Below are 15382 nucleotides of genomic sequence, written 5' to 3' on the forward strand. Positions count from 1 at the left end.
CGGGCCACTCTGTTGATGCGAGTAGCCAATGTGGAAAGAAGAGGCCGCTTACAAACAGGGTACCAACCATGCGGTGACATAATAGCGTCGTTGGCCATCTATGGGAAGTCTATAGGAAGTCTATGGGAAGTATACGGGAAGTCCATATCTAACCTATTGGAGTCCTATCGGCAGTCTATAGGGAGTCTATGTAAAGTATACGGTAAGTCTATATATAATCTATTGTATGTCTATGAGAAGTCTGTAGGAAGTCTATGGAAAATATACGGGAGGTCTATAAGTAATCTATTATAGGTCAATGTGAAGTCTGTAGGAAGTCTTTGGAAAGTGGACGGGGGGGTATATATGTAATCTATTGCAGGCTTATGGGAAGCCTATGGAAAGTATACGGGAGGTCTATATGGAATCTACAAAATGTCTATGGGACGTCTATTATAAGTCGATAGAAAGTGTATGAGAAATCTGTTCAAGCGTCAACAACGATGCGATGATGAGGGTGATCTAATAGCTAATTCGGTGTACTGCAGTGTCGCTCCGAGTTCTACCGCTTTCTCTTCGGGCAGCCGCTGTACACGTTCTTCCCTACCCACTATATCCTGTCCGCACCGTGATTTCCGAGTCCATCGGTGCTTTTTGCGACGACGACTCTTCGCGGGATCCCACAGACACTGAAAGGCAAAAAACAGGGCAGATCCAGGTGCCTACTGGGGGGGGGGGGGGGGTGTTCATAAGGCTGATGGGAGGGGCGAGGAAGGCGCAAGCAACCGAACCGTCATGCGTTGTTATCAGTTGCACACCAAGTGCTTGTTCACCAACATATTGGAGGAGACAACCACGTGACCAGTTTAAGGAAGTATCGCTCCTCACTGCCGTGTTACTCTTTGAAGAGGAAAAAGTCGGCGTGGGGAAAAAGCGAATGGCGTGCTCCCACTAAGGCGGAAGTTGCGTCAGCCAATACCACGCACGCCGAACAAAATGTGAGGGGGCGGACAGCGATGGTCCCTGCTGCGTTCTAAAAAATTTACACGTGCCAAAAAATCAGTGTCGAGGGGAGTGGAAGGGAGGGGGTGGATTAGTTAGTGGCCTTTGGGAGGGAAGAAAGGATATCCCCCAACCGTCTCCGCCCCCCCTCCCCCCCTTGGATGCACCACTCGGCAAGAGTTAACCCAGAGTGTTTTATTTCCTCCACACGATCATTATCACTTTGGTAATCAGATTCAGATCAACGTTTCCCCTTATGGCTGTCCCTTTATGGCTGCTGTAATATAAGGCGGTGACCCCCGCAAGCTCGGAATGGGCGTACAAGCGTGAACATTGTCATTCTCCGCGACGGCCTTTTTTCTGAGTCGGTGTTTGCCTTTCTGGGGCTGGCACCGTAACTTGTTTTGGGGATAGCGCTGGGAAATAGAAGACTGAACCACGTCCCGTGGATATTGCTGCTTACGTTTCGGGCGCTCTGTTGATGAGCATACATCGCGCAAACTTAGCACGAACAAAAGTAATAGGAACGGCGACGCAGATGTGACACCGTAACGAAAATTTGTATAGACATCAATAACTGGTATTCGTTCAAGAACAGATCAACCCGGGTTATTTCTTGTCGCGACGAAAGTAAACACGCAGCCACAAGTTCAAATCTGCGAACACAACTCCGCGTGGGATAATCACTGTGCTACCAGACAAGAAATCAAATCTGTCGGGCAAAGGTGCAGTAGCACTCGCCAATTTCACTCATTTTAGCGGACACGAAAGCTCCAGTTACATATTTAACATGCAAGGATGCGAGTACGCCCGCTTGGCAACTACTCCATTTGCCAGGCAACCACTCTTTCAACAATGCTGCTCAATATGCGAAGAACCATCGTCCTGCAGCGAACACTTTTTCTCCGCCAGTCGAATGTTTCAGTACCTGCTTGTTTCCCCAATATAAATTCTGCGGCAATAAAGAAGTTCCAAATACGCAACACAAAAATTACAAGGTACACTCTTTGTCAAAATTTTCTATGCCAAACTTAAGCCTTTGTACCACGAAGAATTAAAAAAAAAATAAGCGTAATTTTCAACTGTGACAAAATCATTTTATTTTCTCCAGCTTTCCGGCATAAAACGTTTCAGCCTTGCTCAAGACGTAAGCTAGTACATTAAAAGTTTCGCGAACTGCGCACTTCCGGCATGGCCCAGAAAATTTTGACAAAGGCTGTACAGCCGTGACATACGTTTAACACTGCACCGTCCACCGGTGGCTCTTCCTGCTAAATTCTTATCTACTCTGATGCGCATTTATCTGATGTATTTGACGCCGGTAACATGCCGTTCACACCATGGCGTTCGTCTACACCCTCTAATCAACGGGACAGATAAGTAATAACTGTGACTTTCTTTCCGTATCAGCTTGTCTGGGCGCTTGTGGAATGGGGCCACACTTCACCCATATCTGAATTATGCACAAAGTAGCTAGAAACCGCTTATCTACAGCCACCCAGTATCTTAAGATAAATGCGGTTAGCTACATATCAAGATAAACCCGCTCCCCCCACCCGGAAGATAGGCACATTGCTACAACTGAAGCAACAACCCATTGTTTAGTTTCAACTTTTCCATCTCCTGAAAGCATGACGTCATCACAATTCGTCACAGTGAATGGAGCGTCGAGTGCACCTTTGCCGCCACCGATAGCCTCCGCTGCGTGTTGTAACCCCTTTTAGCCGCGCATAACAAGCCGAGCTTGTCACGAGTTCTGCACCCTCCGTCTCGTTTTAGACGACACTTCGTCACGCATCGCTCGGCGGCGTGACAGTGTGTCAAGATCATTTACGTCAAGGCCGGCTCGCGAAAACGGGGTTTCCCGGCACAAAACTTTCCGCTGATCCCTAAGCGGCGCGCGCAGCACTGGGAGAGAAAGTATTTTGCCATGACCTCCTAAAAAATGCAATTGTTGAATGGTCGTATCGGCATTTACCCTTTCGGCCCTGATTTTTTTTTTTCAAGCAAAACAGTGTTTTCTGCGTGCTTTCCTAAATTTTAGGGTCCCGTAAGCTTACAAAAAAAAAATGGAGCTGGAAGTAAAAGTAACAACAGATTTATTAATGGGGCAATTTATGGGGACATCTGGCAATTTAAAATTTTATTTTGAGCAGAGGCATTACTTTTGCTCATTTTTTTTCTAAACGTTATGATACATGAACCTACAAACAAAAAATGAGCTTCGTAGTTCTCGTATTTATACATTTACAAGCTTGGGAATAAAACTAAGACCGCCATTTTTTTTTCGCCTAAATTTCGTAATTTCGACTTCACAGGAGCTTTCTTTTTCTTTGTAGCGTGCATCTCCACTAAAATGAAACAACAGTGATATCTATCTCAATAGGCATCACTGAAGAACAATTCCCCCCAAACTACCAGTTTTAGCTTCGTTCTCTATGCGCTAGAGGAACTTTTATGTGATGGCGTCAACGGACACCACCAGGACCGAAAGGGTTAAGTTGGTTACCAGGCATATATTTGTCTTACCCGCTCAAGGGCTCAGTTATAGTTAAATCGTTGCTCTGTAGGCTATGAGCGCTGCCGCTGGTCCGGTGCCTATAGTGCAGCATTTCTACGGCTAACGCGAAGGAAGGGAGGAAGCAAGGTTTATTTTTCAAAGCTCCCTTAGTGCAGGGTGCGTTCTTCGGAAGCTGTGGCCAAGGCTTCGTCATCAGAGGGAGTAAATAGCTGCAGTTAACAACGTTCGAGTTCGAGTCAGCGACTTGCGATGTTACGTCTTTTTCTCTTCTCGGCTGTTTTTTGCGTGACCCAGCATTACAAAAAAAAAAAAAAAAAAATGTCGCGCATGCGACAAGGGCATAGAATTGGTACATGTAAAGAAAAACATTGCTGTGTCGTGCAGGGAAATATCTCTCCTGTGCTGCCTTTTCCCTCTTCAACTGGCGCGCGCGAGATTTCTGGTAACGTTAAATACCCCAAATTGTCCTCGATTAATTGACATAGCTGTTTAAACGACCCGTTTAGACTGCTTGGTGTGCCTTTGTATCTCCTCTTTAGCCTTGATTGATTTGACTGATTCATTGTGAGATTTAACGCGCCGACGCAACGCAGGCGACGCTCCGGATTGATTTTGACCACCAGCGTGCGCCGAAATCTCAAACACACGAGCGTTTTCGCTTTTTGTCTTTAACCTTGACCTCTCCTGACAATTTATCACTCATCTCGGCGCATGTAAGGCAATGTGCGAGATATTTTAGCATAGGCTACACTGGCCGAGGTTGAGCAGTTTCGCGTGGACCTTGAATGACCGTGCTCCGTCAGTGCGAGGAGCATTGGATTGGATTGTATCGGAACGGATTAGATTTGGATTGAATTAAATTGGATTGTATTGGATTGGATTCCAATTGGAGTACATGCGTGTAGAGAATTGGGTCTTCACATTCGCCGGTCTACGCATTCCAGAGGAGTGACGTCACAGCAGTGGCGGTCCCAAGGGGGGGGGGGGCGAAGGGGGCGATCGCCCCCCCCAAAGAGGTCCTCAGCTTCTTATTTTTTTGTTCTCTTCGAAGCATTCCACTTGCGCGAGGTTAAATCCCACTTGTGCGAGGTCGCAAACGTGTTGCGACCGTCAGAAATACGGGCTCGAGCCAGCCGTTGCACCGCCTACGGGGAGTTAAAAACCACTGTGTCGCTAAGTGATTTGTGCGCAAGCGGGTTACACCACATACGCGCACACGCCGGCATTGTTGTCACCTCCTCCGCAGAACTGGCGCAAGGAGAGAAGCGGTTCTTATTCGCCCCCCCCCCCCCCACCAAAAAAAAAAAAAATTGCCCCCCCCCTAAAACCAATCTCTAGGACCGCTACTGCGTCACAGCCGGAGCAGACGCACCGGCACCGGCGCGTGCCCAGCTGTGCGCCTCCGTTGTGAAGTAGCCAAGTCTGACGCTGCGCTGGAGCCGCTTGATAGCCGTTTCGCGTGGCTCCTGGGGAGCCGTGCTGCGCATGCGCGCGGAGTGGTGACTGAACTGGACTGGACTGGACTGGACTGGAAATCGTTTTAGCAGCAGTAAGCATGGTAATCAGCGAATACTAGGCAGTCAAGAAACCTGAGAATAACCAGCTGAACCTTAGCTTGCGCTACGTATATCCTGGCATAGCGTAGCTAAGCCACTGCCAATTTCTCCCGCATAGGGCACACGCTGGAAGGTCTAAAGCATTGGTTTCTAACCCGGCTTTTTAAAGGCAAATCGCAGTTTAAGCTTCGGCTAGCGATGCAATAATATCACGGTTGTTCAATAGAAATTCAAAATCCGCTGGTCTTCCTTTACGGTCGTAGAACGCGTAAAATCAATTTCAAACAAACAAACAAAAAAAACATTCTTGGGCCCTTAAGTCTCCTTACGTGCCGCCACGGAACTAAGCCATTATGGTTTCGAATTCAAAGCGCGTAAGCATGCTTACGCGCCAGGGGATTATTCTGTCTTCGCTGCACTCAAGTATGCTTTCGAGACTTGAATGCGAGGTTATTATGGCTTCCCTGGCGATACGTAAATGAATTTTCTTGATGTTCTTTTTTTAAAGAAATCCTGGTACACTTTTCTCGACTTTTTTTTTTTTTTTTTAGTATCGCAGACGCTTTCAGAACGTAGTAAACAAACACGCTGAGAACTTAGTATAAGGGGTCACAAACTATCTCAGCCAAAAATTTTTGCTCTATGCCCATCAGACAACTTCGAAACTCGCTCAAGACAATTTTCCCTCTTTCCCGGTCTTGGCGTTCTTCGAGCGCTCGAATTACGTGATTACAGCAGTGTAGCTGTTGTTGGCCGGCTTTTCTTTTAGTTGCAGCAATAAGCGCATTCGATATCCACTTTCAAATTAAAGCCACAAAAGCAAAGCAGGAACGGAAGGTTTATCTGCTGCGACGAGCGAATCACGCAGCACCGCTCCGTGCTGGCGATAACTCTAGCTTTCGCAGTGCTTCCAGACGCGAAGGAAAGAGCGAAAGCGTTTATCGGCAGTGTTGCAGGGTCCCTTTATATGCAAAAGCAGTACCCTGTTTTCGGCGCCACTGTACCCCCCTAGAATCAGCAATCCATGTGGCTAGGGCGCACCTGTTATGCTTACATGCCGTCACGTGTTCTCTCTACACGCTGGGCTCCAGGAGGTTTCTTGGTTTCATCTGCTATGGATGGTCAACAAGGCCAGCTTTTTCGATGCATGAGACATGGAAGGATTCCGCATTAACACTACACCGAGAGAGTCCTGAGCTAACTAATTAAGTGCAATGAAGTATGCATTTGACAAAACTTCAACACACGATATGCATGGTGGCGGAACGTCTCCAAACGCAGTGCTCAACAAAGCAAGGTTCATCCCACTAGGGGAGAGTTTGAAATACCGCGCGTAATTGTACAGAACTGAATAAAACAAAGAATATGCGTGTGGAGAACACAATCATCATCACCAGCCTGTCTACGCCCACTGCAGGGCAAAGGCATTTTCCATAGATCTTCAATTATCCCGGTTCTGTGCTAACTGCGACCAATTTATCCCCGCAGACTTCTTGATCTCATCTGCCCATCTAACTTTCTGCCGCCTTCTGCCACGCTTGCCTTCTCGAGGGATCCACTCTGTTACCTTTAATGACCAACGGTTATCTTGCCTTCGCATTACATGCCCTGCCCACGTCCATTTCTTCTTCTTAATTTCTACTAATATATCCTTAACACGCGTTTGTTCCCTGACCCACACCTCTCTCTTCTTGTCCCTTAATGTTACACCTATCACCCTCCGTTCCATTGCTCGCTGGGTCGTCCCCAATTTAAGTTGAACCCGTTTAGTGAGCCTCCAAATTTCTGCCCCGGAAATGAGTACCGGTGAGATGCAGCTTTCATACACTTTCTTCTTCAGGGACAATGGTAGGCTGCCATTCCTTATCTGAGAATGCCTGCCGATTGCACTCCAGCCCATTCTTATCCTTCTAATTATCTCCGCCTCATGGTTGGTATCCGGGGTCACAACTTGGCCTAAGTAGATATATTCGCTGGCCGTGAAATACGTAGTGTTTGCTTTGCAGCGCCTTGAAGAATTTGCGATGCGAAATGCGCTGTGTCAGTGGTTGCGCAAGCCTCAAGGCCACCGTCGAGCCTGGACGGGCCTTCAATCACCGCATCGAGGCCTCGAGACAGCGCGGAAGAAAATTTTGCGCACGACTTTGACTGAAACAATGGAGATGGAACAGCGGACACGTTGCACTTGGAAAGAACAATGAGCTGAGCAGGAAGCGATGACGCATTTCGTCGGTGACGGTTCCGGTATGTACGTTTTGCAAGTTACGCAGATTAGGTGCACCCACGGTCCCGAAAGTGGGGCCATATTGACGAAACTAATCCTTCGTGTGAACAGTGGCTCGCGATTTGCTGGTGCGGCTAGAAGTTGAGGTGACGTCACAGCTCCGGGTGCGGAATGGATTCGCGAAATCGCGAGCCGTTTGTGGAAGCGCACCGTTCCATATTACGTCATTTCAGCTACCTCGTCAAGAGTGCGGCCATTTAGCAATGAACTGTGCTATAGCGCTTATTTATTCGGTGCAGTTGACAGAATACTCGAACTGCGCACGTGCGATGCTGTCCACAACATGTTCAGGCTTTACCAATGTTTCAGAAATGAAAAGGCGCTAAACCTCTGTTCATTATTTATATATTTTTGTTCATTTCATCCGTTCATATGGGAGTCTTACGAATATCAAGGTGCATATACGTTTTAGCATAGGACCGGGATAATTGGAAATCTATGGGAGAGGCCTTTGCCCTGCAGGGGGAAGGGGGGGGGGGTTGATAGGCTTATGATTATTATTATTATATATTTTAGGCACTGCCAAAAAAGCACAGGTGTGCATCACCATCATCTTCGTCGTCACGGTAATCATCATCATCATCATCATCAAAAGCCGATTCCACTGCAGGACCAACGCCCCTTCCAGAGATGTGCGGGCATTCATAGCGCGTGCTTTCTGAGTCTTGGGACTCGTTGCCTCAAATTATCATGTTTCTTTCCTCTATCGGATTATCTGTCATCCCCTATTGTTTTTGTTTACCACCCTTTGATAACGATGATGATGATGATGATGGTGGTGGTGGTGGTGATGATGCTGATGATGATGATGATGACGACGACGGCGACGACGACGGTCCACCACTGTCCATCTTGCTCGTCAGGACAAGATAACTGCGCCTATCGCTAATCTCCATACAGCGACATAATTCCCCATGACCACCGCGTCCGCCGTAAACGGGCCCGTACGTGCGATACCCAAACAACAAAAGCTCAGATATGTTTTATACCGAACACCGCCATTCACAAAATACGGAGTGCTGTCACTCCACAAGCACGCAAGCGCGCGCAGTTGGCTGTTACGCCTTGGTGTCTGCTGTGCCCGCAGAGCCCATCACCGTCACCGCGTGCACGTCCCGCTTTCAAACTCAACTATTCCCGCCGTCGCGGCTGTTCGGTATGCAGCGACGCAAGGCGGGAACCGACAAGGGACGAACGCAGGCCAACGGCCCCTCCGCGTAGCGACCGACGTCGCTTGACCCGCTCAGCCCGTGCGGGGAACGCCCACACACGTGGTGAATATATGGCCCGCTCGGCCCAGATGTCTATACCGGCCCCGTGGCAGCTCCCGTATGGCCCGGCGGCGCGCGAGAACAAACGATATGCACAGTCGTCGTTCGCGCAACTTCTCGTGCGCAGATGAGATTTTCGGAGATAAAGCGAGAATAAACAAGCGTTCACGATCCCATGGGTGTCGTGGCGATGCTGGAAGCGGACTGCGCATCGTTGTTTTATGGCGCGCGTACAGGAGCTTCGCAGGCGCCTCCAGGAAGATTTCGGACATTGAGGCGCCATTAAAAACGTGTATTCGGACCCGTCAGCTGTCTCACGGTGGAGTCGACGAGCGCGGAGTGTCTGGGCCATTGGGGCAGTGCGTAACTCTCCCCAGATCTGAGATGTGGATCGGGGAAAGCAGTTGAAGTGTGTGGCATCGGTGGAAGGGGAGTTAAGTATAGCCTCGCAAAGACATCGAATGAGGACCATTTTTTTAGGGTAAAATGTCTATTTAAGAGGTGGGGGTGAGGCTGCCGTCTTAGCTCCCGCCATAATAACTCGCCTTATAACCCTGCTACACGGATGTTTGAACAGACGTTCGAGTGAAACGGCATCCGAAACTTCAGATGCCATTCCAACTGGAAGGAGTTCCGCCGATCTACACGACAATTCCAAAGGCAGTTGAACTTTTCCGCATCTAGCCGCCATGTTTGGTTCCGCTACCGCAGCCTAATTTTTCTTCCCGTAACTCAGCATTTACGGTTAGAGATAAAACGGCCCAAAAGAAAAAAACCGCCGTTTTGAGTGATAAAATGTATTATAACATTCAAGCACGCCCAAAACATTCACCAAATAGAATTATTGCCGATATGGCTTCCATAGACTGTTTTGTTTTTCTTTTTGCAACGCCGGTGTCGAGAGTGCAGTATTTTGGAATCGCAGATTGAGCGATAGAAAATAAAACACGTGAGAAAATATTAAGAGCACGCTCTTCGAAAATGAAGTTTTACTCGTAGGCAATCATTTTTGTAAATTCGGCATGCAAGGACGGCGCCTGAGAGTATGAACGTTCGGTTTGAAAAGCTTTGAGGACGTCAAAGGTCGGCGGGGGTGCTCCTTTGACTAAAATGGCATTTCGACCAAATGCCTTTGAAAAACGTCGCGTAGCTGCTCAAAGGTGGCCTTTGAGTCAGAGGACGTCCTGTTAAAGACCATCCCGTGCAGCAGGGGATGGTCCTTGAAGAATTTGCGATGCCACAATCTGTAGATGAGTGTAGATAAGATAAGTGTAGAAAAGTGATAAGATAAGATGAGATAAGATAAGATGTAGATAAGTGATGCTCACTGTAAAGGTTTCAGAGCACACGACTGAAAAAATAGTCACTGAGTTTGCAACGGGACTGCAAAACATCTCCTGCAATGGCTTGCCATCCATGTTTATTGTATGCCTTTGTAAGCGCATCCATGCATGTTCGCATTGTACATGCCAGCGCGGGCTAAGTTCCTTTCCGTTCACTTCCGCTTCCGGTGTCCTTGGCGGGAACCAAGCTTTGACGCTGCAACTACCCGGAAAAGGCAATAAGCGCGGGAACGGTTCCGCTGTACCTAATCCTCGCCAATATGCTGTAACCCGTTCGTCGGGCTGAGAACACCACCGGAAGTCTCACGGGATGATATGTTTGGAGAGAGAGAGAGAGAGAGAGAGAGAGAGAGAGAGAGAGAGAGAGAGAGAGAGAGAGAGAGAGAGAGAGAGAGAGAGGAAAGTGACAGTCCCACCCACGAAGGGGCACGTATCAGGATGGTCGCGTCCCACCGGTTGCAGATTAAATCGCTCACGCACGACAGGGGAAGTGGGGGAAGCACAAAGACAAATTGCGCTGCCTTCTCACGATTTGTCTCTCGTCCGTACAGACTCCGTGTACAACGGAGGAATGACCGGAGCGGCGGCGATAAAATCCGCGGCAAATTTGGCAGCGCTCGGAGCGCCCCCTGGCATGGCCGGAATCGGCTGGGTCGAGGCAATTCTAATTATAAGCATAGGCGCTACGGACGGGCGCCTGGAGCTCGGCGTGTCTGCTCAGCGGATCAGTAGTTAAGACGTCGCGGTACTCGCTGGTGTGATATGGCCGGCTCTGGGCCCATGGAATGAGTTCTCGAAATGAATTTTTATTACAGGATGCTTTTTTATGATAGCACTATGCTATTACCACATTAGTTAATTGTTTGAGGTCGCCATTTTGTGTCAATTTGTTTGAACTGCATGGCGTTTTGAGATGCACTCGCACTGCGCGTTCTCTATTTTTCGCTGTTGAAATTTGTGAAACGCTAGCGAGCTGAATTAGTCACCGTAACCATCATCGTTGCCTTCTTCTACTTCATCTTAATAATAATAATATCAGTAATAATTACAGTAACCATTCTCAGTTTCTTTTTTTTTTTTTTGTTATTCCGGAAGTTTAATATCCAGCATGAGGACAACACCGTTTTCTCTGTATTTTGATTCAGATTTACATTAATGATTTTCTTTTAAGTGCGAATGCACTTTATAAGCGACCCTGAATTCCGTTGACCGCCGTCGTCCACATAGCAACAGCTGCGGGTGCGCGCGCTCCTCGTCTTCCTTGGCAACGGGGGGAGATAGGCGACATGGCACATACCCACGTGGGGGATTGGCCAGGAATCTCCTCGTCTTCCTTGGCAACGGGGGGAGATAGGCGACATGGCACATACCCACGTGGGGGACTGGCCAGGAATCGGGCGTGAGAAGGGCTAATGCACCCGCTTAAAGGAGTACTGACACGAAATTTCAAAGCTAACATCCGCTCTAGCAATCAAGTACAATGACAACACAAATAGGTGTCTGTGCATGGCACATACCCACGTGGGGGATTGGCCAGGAATCGGGCGTGAGAAGGGCTAATGCACCCGCTTAAAGGAGTACTGACACGAAATTTCAAAGCTGAGATCCGCTCTAGCAATCAAGTACAACGACAACACAAATAGGTGTCTGTGAATAAATGCATCTTTCTTTCTTTGTAGTTGTGTGTGTGTGTGTGTGTGACCTCTCTTTCGCGAACATTACCGAAACGCGCAAATTCAACTCCTGCATTCGCACTTTCACATTCTTCCCCTCGGGGAAATGCGGGGAAATTTTTTCAAATGTATTTTTATTTCCGGACTCTGCTAACAGCATTCCCTGGTTTCTAGTTTTTAACGTTTCTTGTTTGTCTTCTTCATGCTGTATCGCTGATGTCCAACATTCACCACTCGTCATTGTAGTCGTCCCCCATCTGGCGCAGCAAGCCTTGTCACTAGCAGGGCTGACGTCACCGGTTCACATTACAGAGCTCTCTCTCTCTCTCTCTCTCTCTCTCTCTCTCTCTCTCTCTCTCTCTCTCTCTCTCTCTCTCTCTCTCTCTCTCTCTCTCTCTCTCTCTCTCTCTATGTGCAGCTACGCTCCGGATTCCCGAAGAAATAGGGCCGGGGCCATGATGTGGACCACGCCATGAAATCTGGCGTATGTCCAGTACGCAGGCCTCACGAGGCGATGCGCACACGACGTAGGCTTCGCAGGGCGGGGCAGCTCTACACCAAGTGCTTCGCTGTAGCCTGGCCAGCAGGAGCGGGGCAAAAGGGGCACCTGAGTCAAGCGGGCTGTGGTACTGGGGTGGTCAGGTCCTCGTCATAGGCGGTGTGAGGGCCACCCCCAGGTGAAGACGTCGGAACAGGACCTCATCGTCATCGGACAGCCCGCCAGGGAGAGATCCGCACCACTCGGGGGTACATCACAATTCATCATAGTCTTCCAATTATTCTCTTTAGCTTTCTTCATCGTCATCATCTTCGTCGTATTCCTCCGCCCCTTCCAGAGCTGTGCGAAAACTTGACGACCAGCGCCAACTCGGATGCCCAGCAACGACTGATCTCCGGGGCTGAGACAGCGCGATTGTCACGAGGTCTCCTGGAATAACAGACCACTCTTACATCATGGGGCTCAATTAAAGGTTTTCAACAACAACAACAAGAACGACAACTTTGACTCCTTCATCTTCATCCTCATCTCCGTGTTCTTCATTTTCTTCTTCACCTTCATTTTCATCACTTTCTTCTTAGTGTTCATTTCTTCATCGCCATCACCTTCATCATGATCTTCATCTTCTTCACATTCCCTTACTTCGTCTCCATCATCTCTTTTCATATGTTAATCAGCATCATCTTCATTTTCATCACCTTCATATTCATCATCTCATCCTAATTTTCTTAATCGTCCTCTTCTTAATCATCATCTTCTTTATCTTCCTCTTCTTCATCCTATTTTCCTGCTACTTGATAGTCCTCATATGCGGGAGAGTCCTTTTGCAGGTCGTTCCGTCGCATCGCGCTGTTTTGACAGAAATGAAATTGAAGAAAACTCTACTTATATCTAGTCAGTTACGTTGTGTTAGTTTTAGGTTACGTTTAGGTTGAGTTTAGCTTGCGTAAGGTTAGGTTAAGTTAGGTTGGGTTATCTTGAAACAGCCTTTTGAGGAGCTGATGCGACGGAACGACCTGCAAACAGACCGTTTCCTAATTTCCTGGGCCATAGCAGGTCGAACAGCTACTCACGGAACGTCTAACATCCCGCATTTTGTGTCAAAGCTGGCCATTAAAATTTTGCCCTCTCATTTTCTGACTAAACGCCCGCCCGGGATCATGTTCCCCAATCCGTCCGCTTGCTTCGTGCGCTAAGCGCGACTCCTGTCATATTTCTTTCCGTCGCTGTTAAGGCTAATCTACGTTTTCATGGGTACCCCGGGCGAAAAATGTGGCAATGAACATTTGGTTGATTATGGCTGACACAAGCTATGAGCACCCCCTGTCATCGCCGTAGATTCCCCATTTTCTATGGACAGCAAATCATCGATGATCGATAGCTAGGCTCTGCCTGTTTCAGTGTGGCACGCCGTCCTCCAAGCTCTAAAGTGGAACTGTTAGGTGTTTCAGGAAAGGAGAGAAAGATTGTCGATATCAGTCCTCCTTTGGTGATCTAGGGAAGCAACTTCAGCCGAGCCCGACTAACTCGAACCGGTTTGCTGCTGTTGCTGGCTTTGCCATTTTATCGTCTTTTATTCGCCGGGTAACGGCTTAGATAAACTAGGGATGAAGCTCACGGGATGACCTTCCCTAGACTTTGCTGGTGCCGCGGCCTATTAGAGACAATAGCGGGTGACTTTTTTGAAGAGCACCAGCGCAGGCGAGGCTCGAGTGGACCCACCCACAGTCTAGGGAGCCGTCTCTCCACGTAGTTTGACATATAGCTACTCGTCTGGCACCAAGTGTAGAGGACTGACCGCGTGGGCGCGTGAGTAGACCCGTGGGCCGACAGGCGCTCTCTAAATGCCACTGTTCATTAAACCTTCTTCCCGACTCAAAGTCTGCCCGTGGGTGTCTCCTCTCCCCTCTCGACACCTCGAAGGCCAACTTGAAAAGAAAATAAGGCAATTGCCCGGCAGCCCACAAGTGTCCCTTCAAAAGTACGCTATGAACTACGCAGCGCCCGTCTTACGCAACTCGGGGTTCCCCCGGCAACCCGCGCTTCACGCGGCGCCAACGCCGCCACACTCCGCCCTCATCTTCCATAGCCGCCGTTCCATCCGCCCATGCACGTGGAGGAAGAAGCCCCGAGCAACACGCGGCTTGATACTCTGACGCACGTGCGCAAAGCCGGCGCCCTTCACTCCCGCGCGTGTTCCCGCCAAACTGACGTCATCGTCTGGCCCACCGACGTCACAGTATCGACTCGGAGAGCAGCAAAAAGGGCGGGAAAAGGGGAAAAGCACGCTGCAGCTCTCGGATTGCCGAAATCGATGCGGCGCACGTTTGACGGTGCAGCGGCCGTTGCAACCGGCGGAGGGGAATTCTTGGGAAGGAACAGGAACGGGGGAGAGGAGGGCGGGATGGAGGAGCGAGAAGAGAACGGCGAGACGGTTTTCTGGGGATACCGGGAAGAGACGGGGCCCGGTCGGCGCAGCTTGCCGGGCGCGTTTCGCAACTGTCTGCTCGGGGGACAACGACACTCGGCAGGTCCGACGACGGGTTCGCGGTCGAGTTTCGTTGTTTGTCGGAGTGAGTGGCCCCTGCAATACGAGCCTTGCGCGCACACTCAATCTGCGCAGCGCGCAGAGTGGGTTGGCATCGAGATATGAACTGTACTTAGATTTACGCGATGACACTGGCTCTGTTGTTCGTGCAGACAGCACTGACGGTGCCAGAACCGACACAGTGTTGACCGATATCTTCGGTTTAGAGTTCTCGAAGAGCCGAAAGGAATTGCAACATTCCGATACATCAAATTTTATACAAGAGCAGTGAGCTAACTACGTAATTGAGGTTTTGTATTCCCTATAGGATGTACCGTGACGGCCTTGACCTTATACGAGCGCTCCTTTCCGGCTCTGCCGGCTTGCTGAGGCAGCTACTTCCTAGCAACAGCACGCCTTGCGAAAATTGCATCACACGCTTCTCCACCGAGCCCACACTCGCACGGATTAGCAAACTCACGAGGGAGAGAATGAGAGTGTATCCGCGAGGGAAGAGAGAGAGAGAATGCATCTAACGGTAAAAGCGAGGTTAGCCGAGCCATATCGCTTAGCATGCTACGCCATATGAAGGAACGAAAACATGAGGGTCTGTGAACTGAAATAAATAAATAAAGAGAGGGCAGCTGTGCATGTTAGTGAGACAGACAACCAAGTGATGGCTGGAGAGAGCTTATTGGGCAATACACTCCCAGGACATATTTATGGC

At 49.1% G+C, this 15382-nt stretch overlaps 1 long non-coding RNA gene across 1 annotated transcript in view; it reads left to right on the top strand.

Annotated features, from left to right (window-relative positions):
• Positions 1-12881, top strand: part of LOC144157823 (uncharacterized) — a 48085-nt gene extending 35204 nt beyond the window's left edge. Inside the window, exons 2-3 of the long non-coding RNA XR_013319881.1 lie at positions 12048-12376; positions 12466-12881. This is a non-coding gene — a long non-coding RNA (uncharacterized LOC144157823). The remainder of the gene's footprint in view (positions 1-12047; positions 12377-12465) is intronic.
• Positions 12882-15382: the final 2501 nt, after the last annotated feature.

This window comes from Haemaphysalis longicornis, unplaced genomic scaffold, assembly GCF_048455015.1.
Source record: "Haemaphysalis longicornis isolate Haplotype H1 unplaced genomic scaffold, Haemaphysalis longicornis Haplotype H1 scaffold_10, whole genome shotgun sequence".
Classification (NCBI taxonomy): Eukaryota; Metazoa; Arthropoda; class Arachnida; order Ixodida; family Ixodidae; genus Haemaphysalis; species Haemaphysalis longicornis.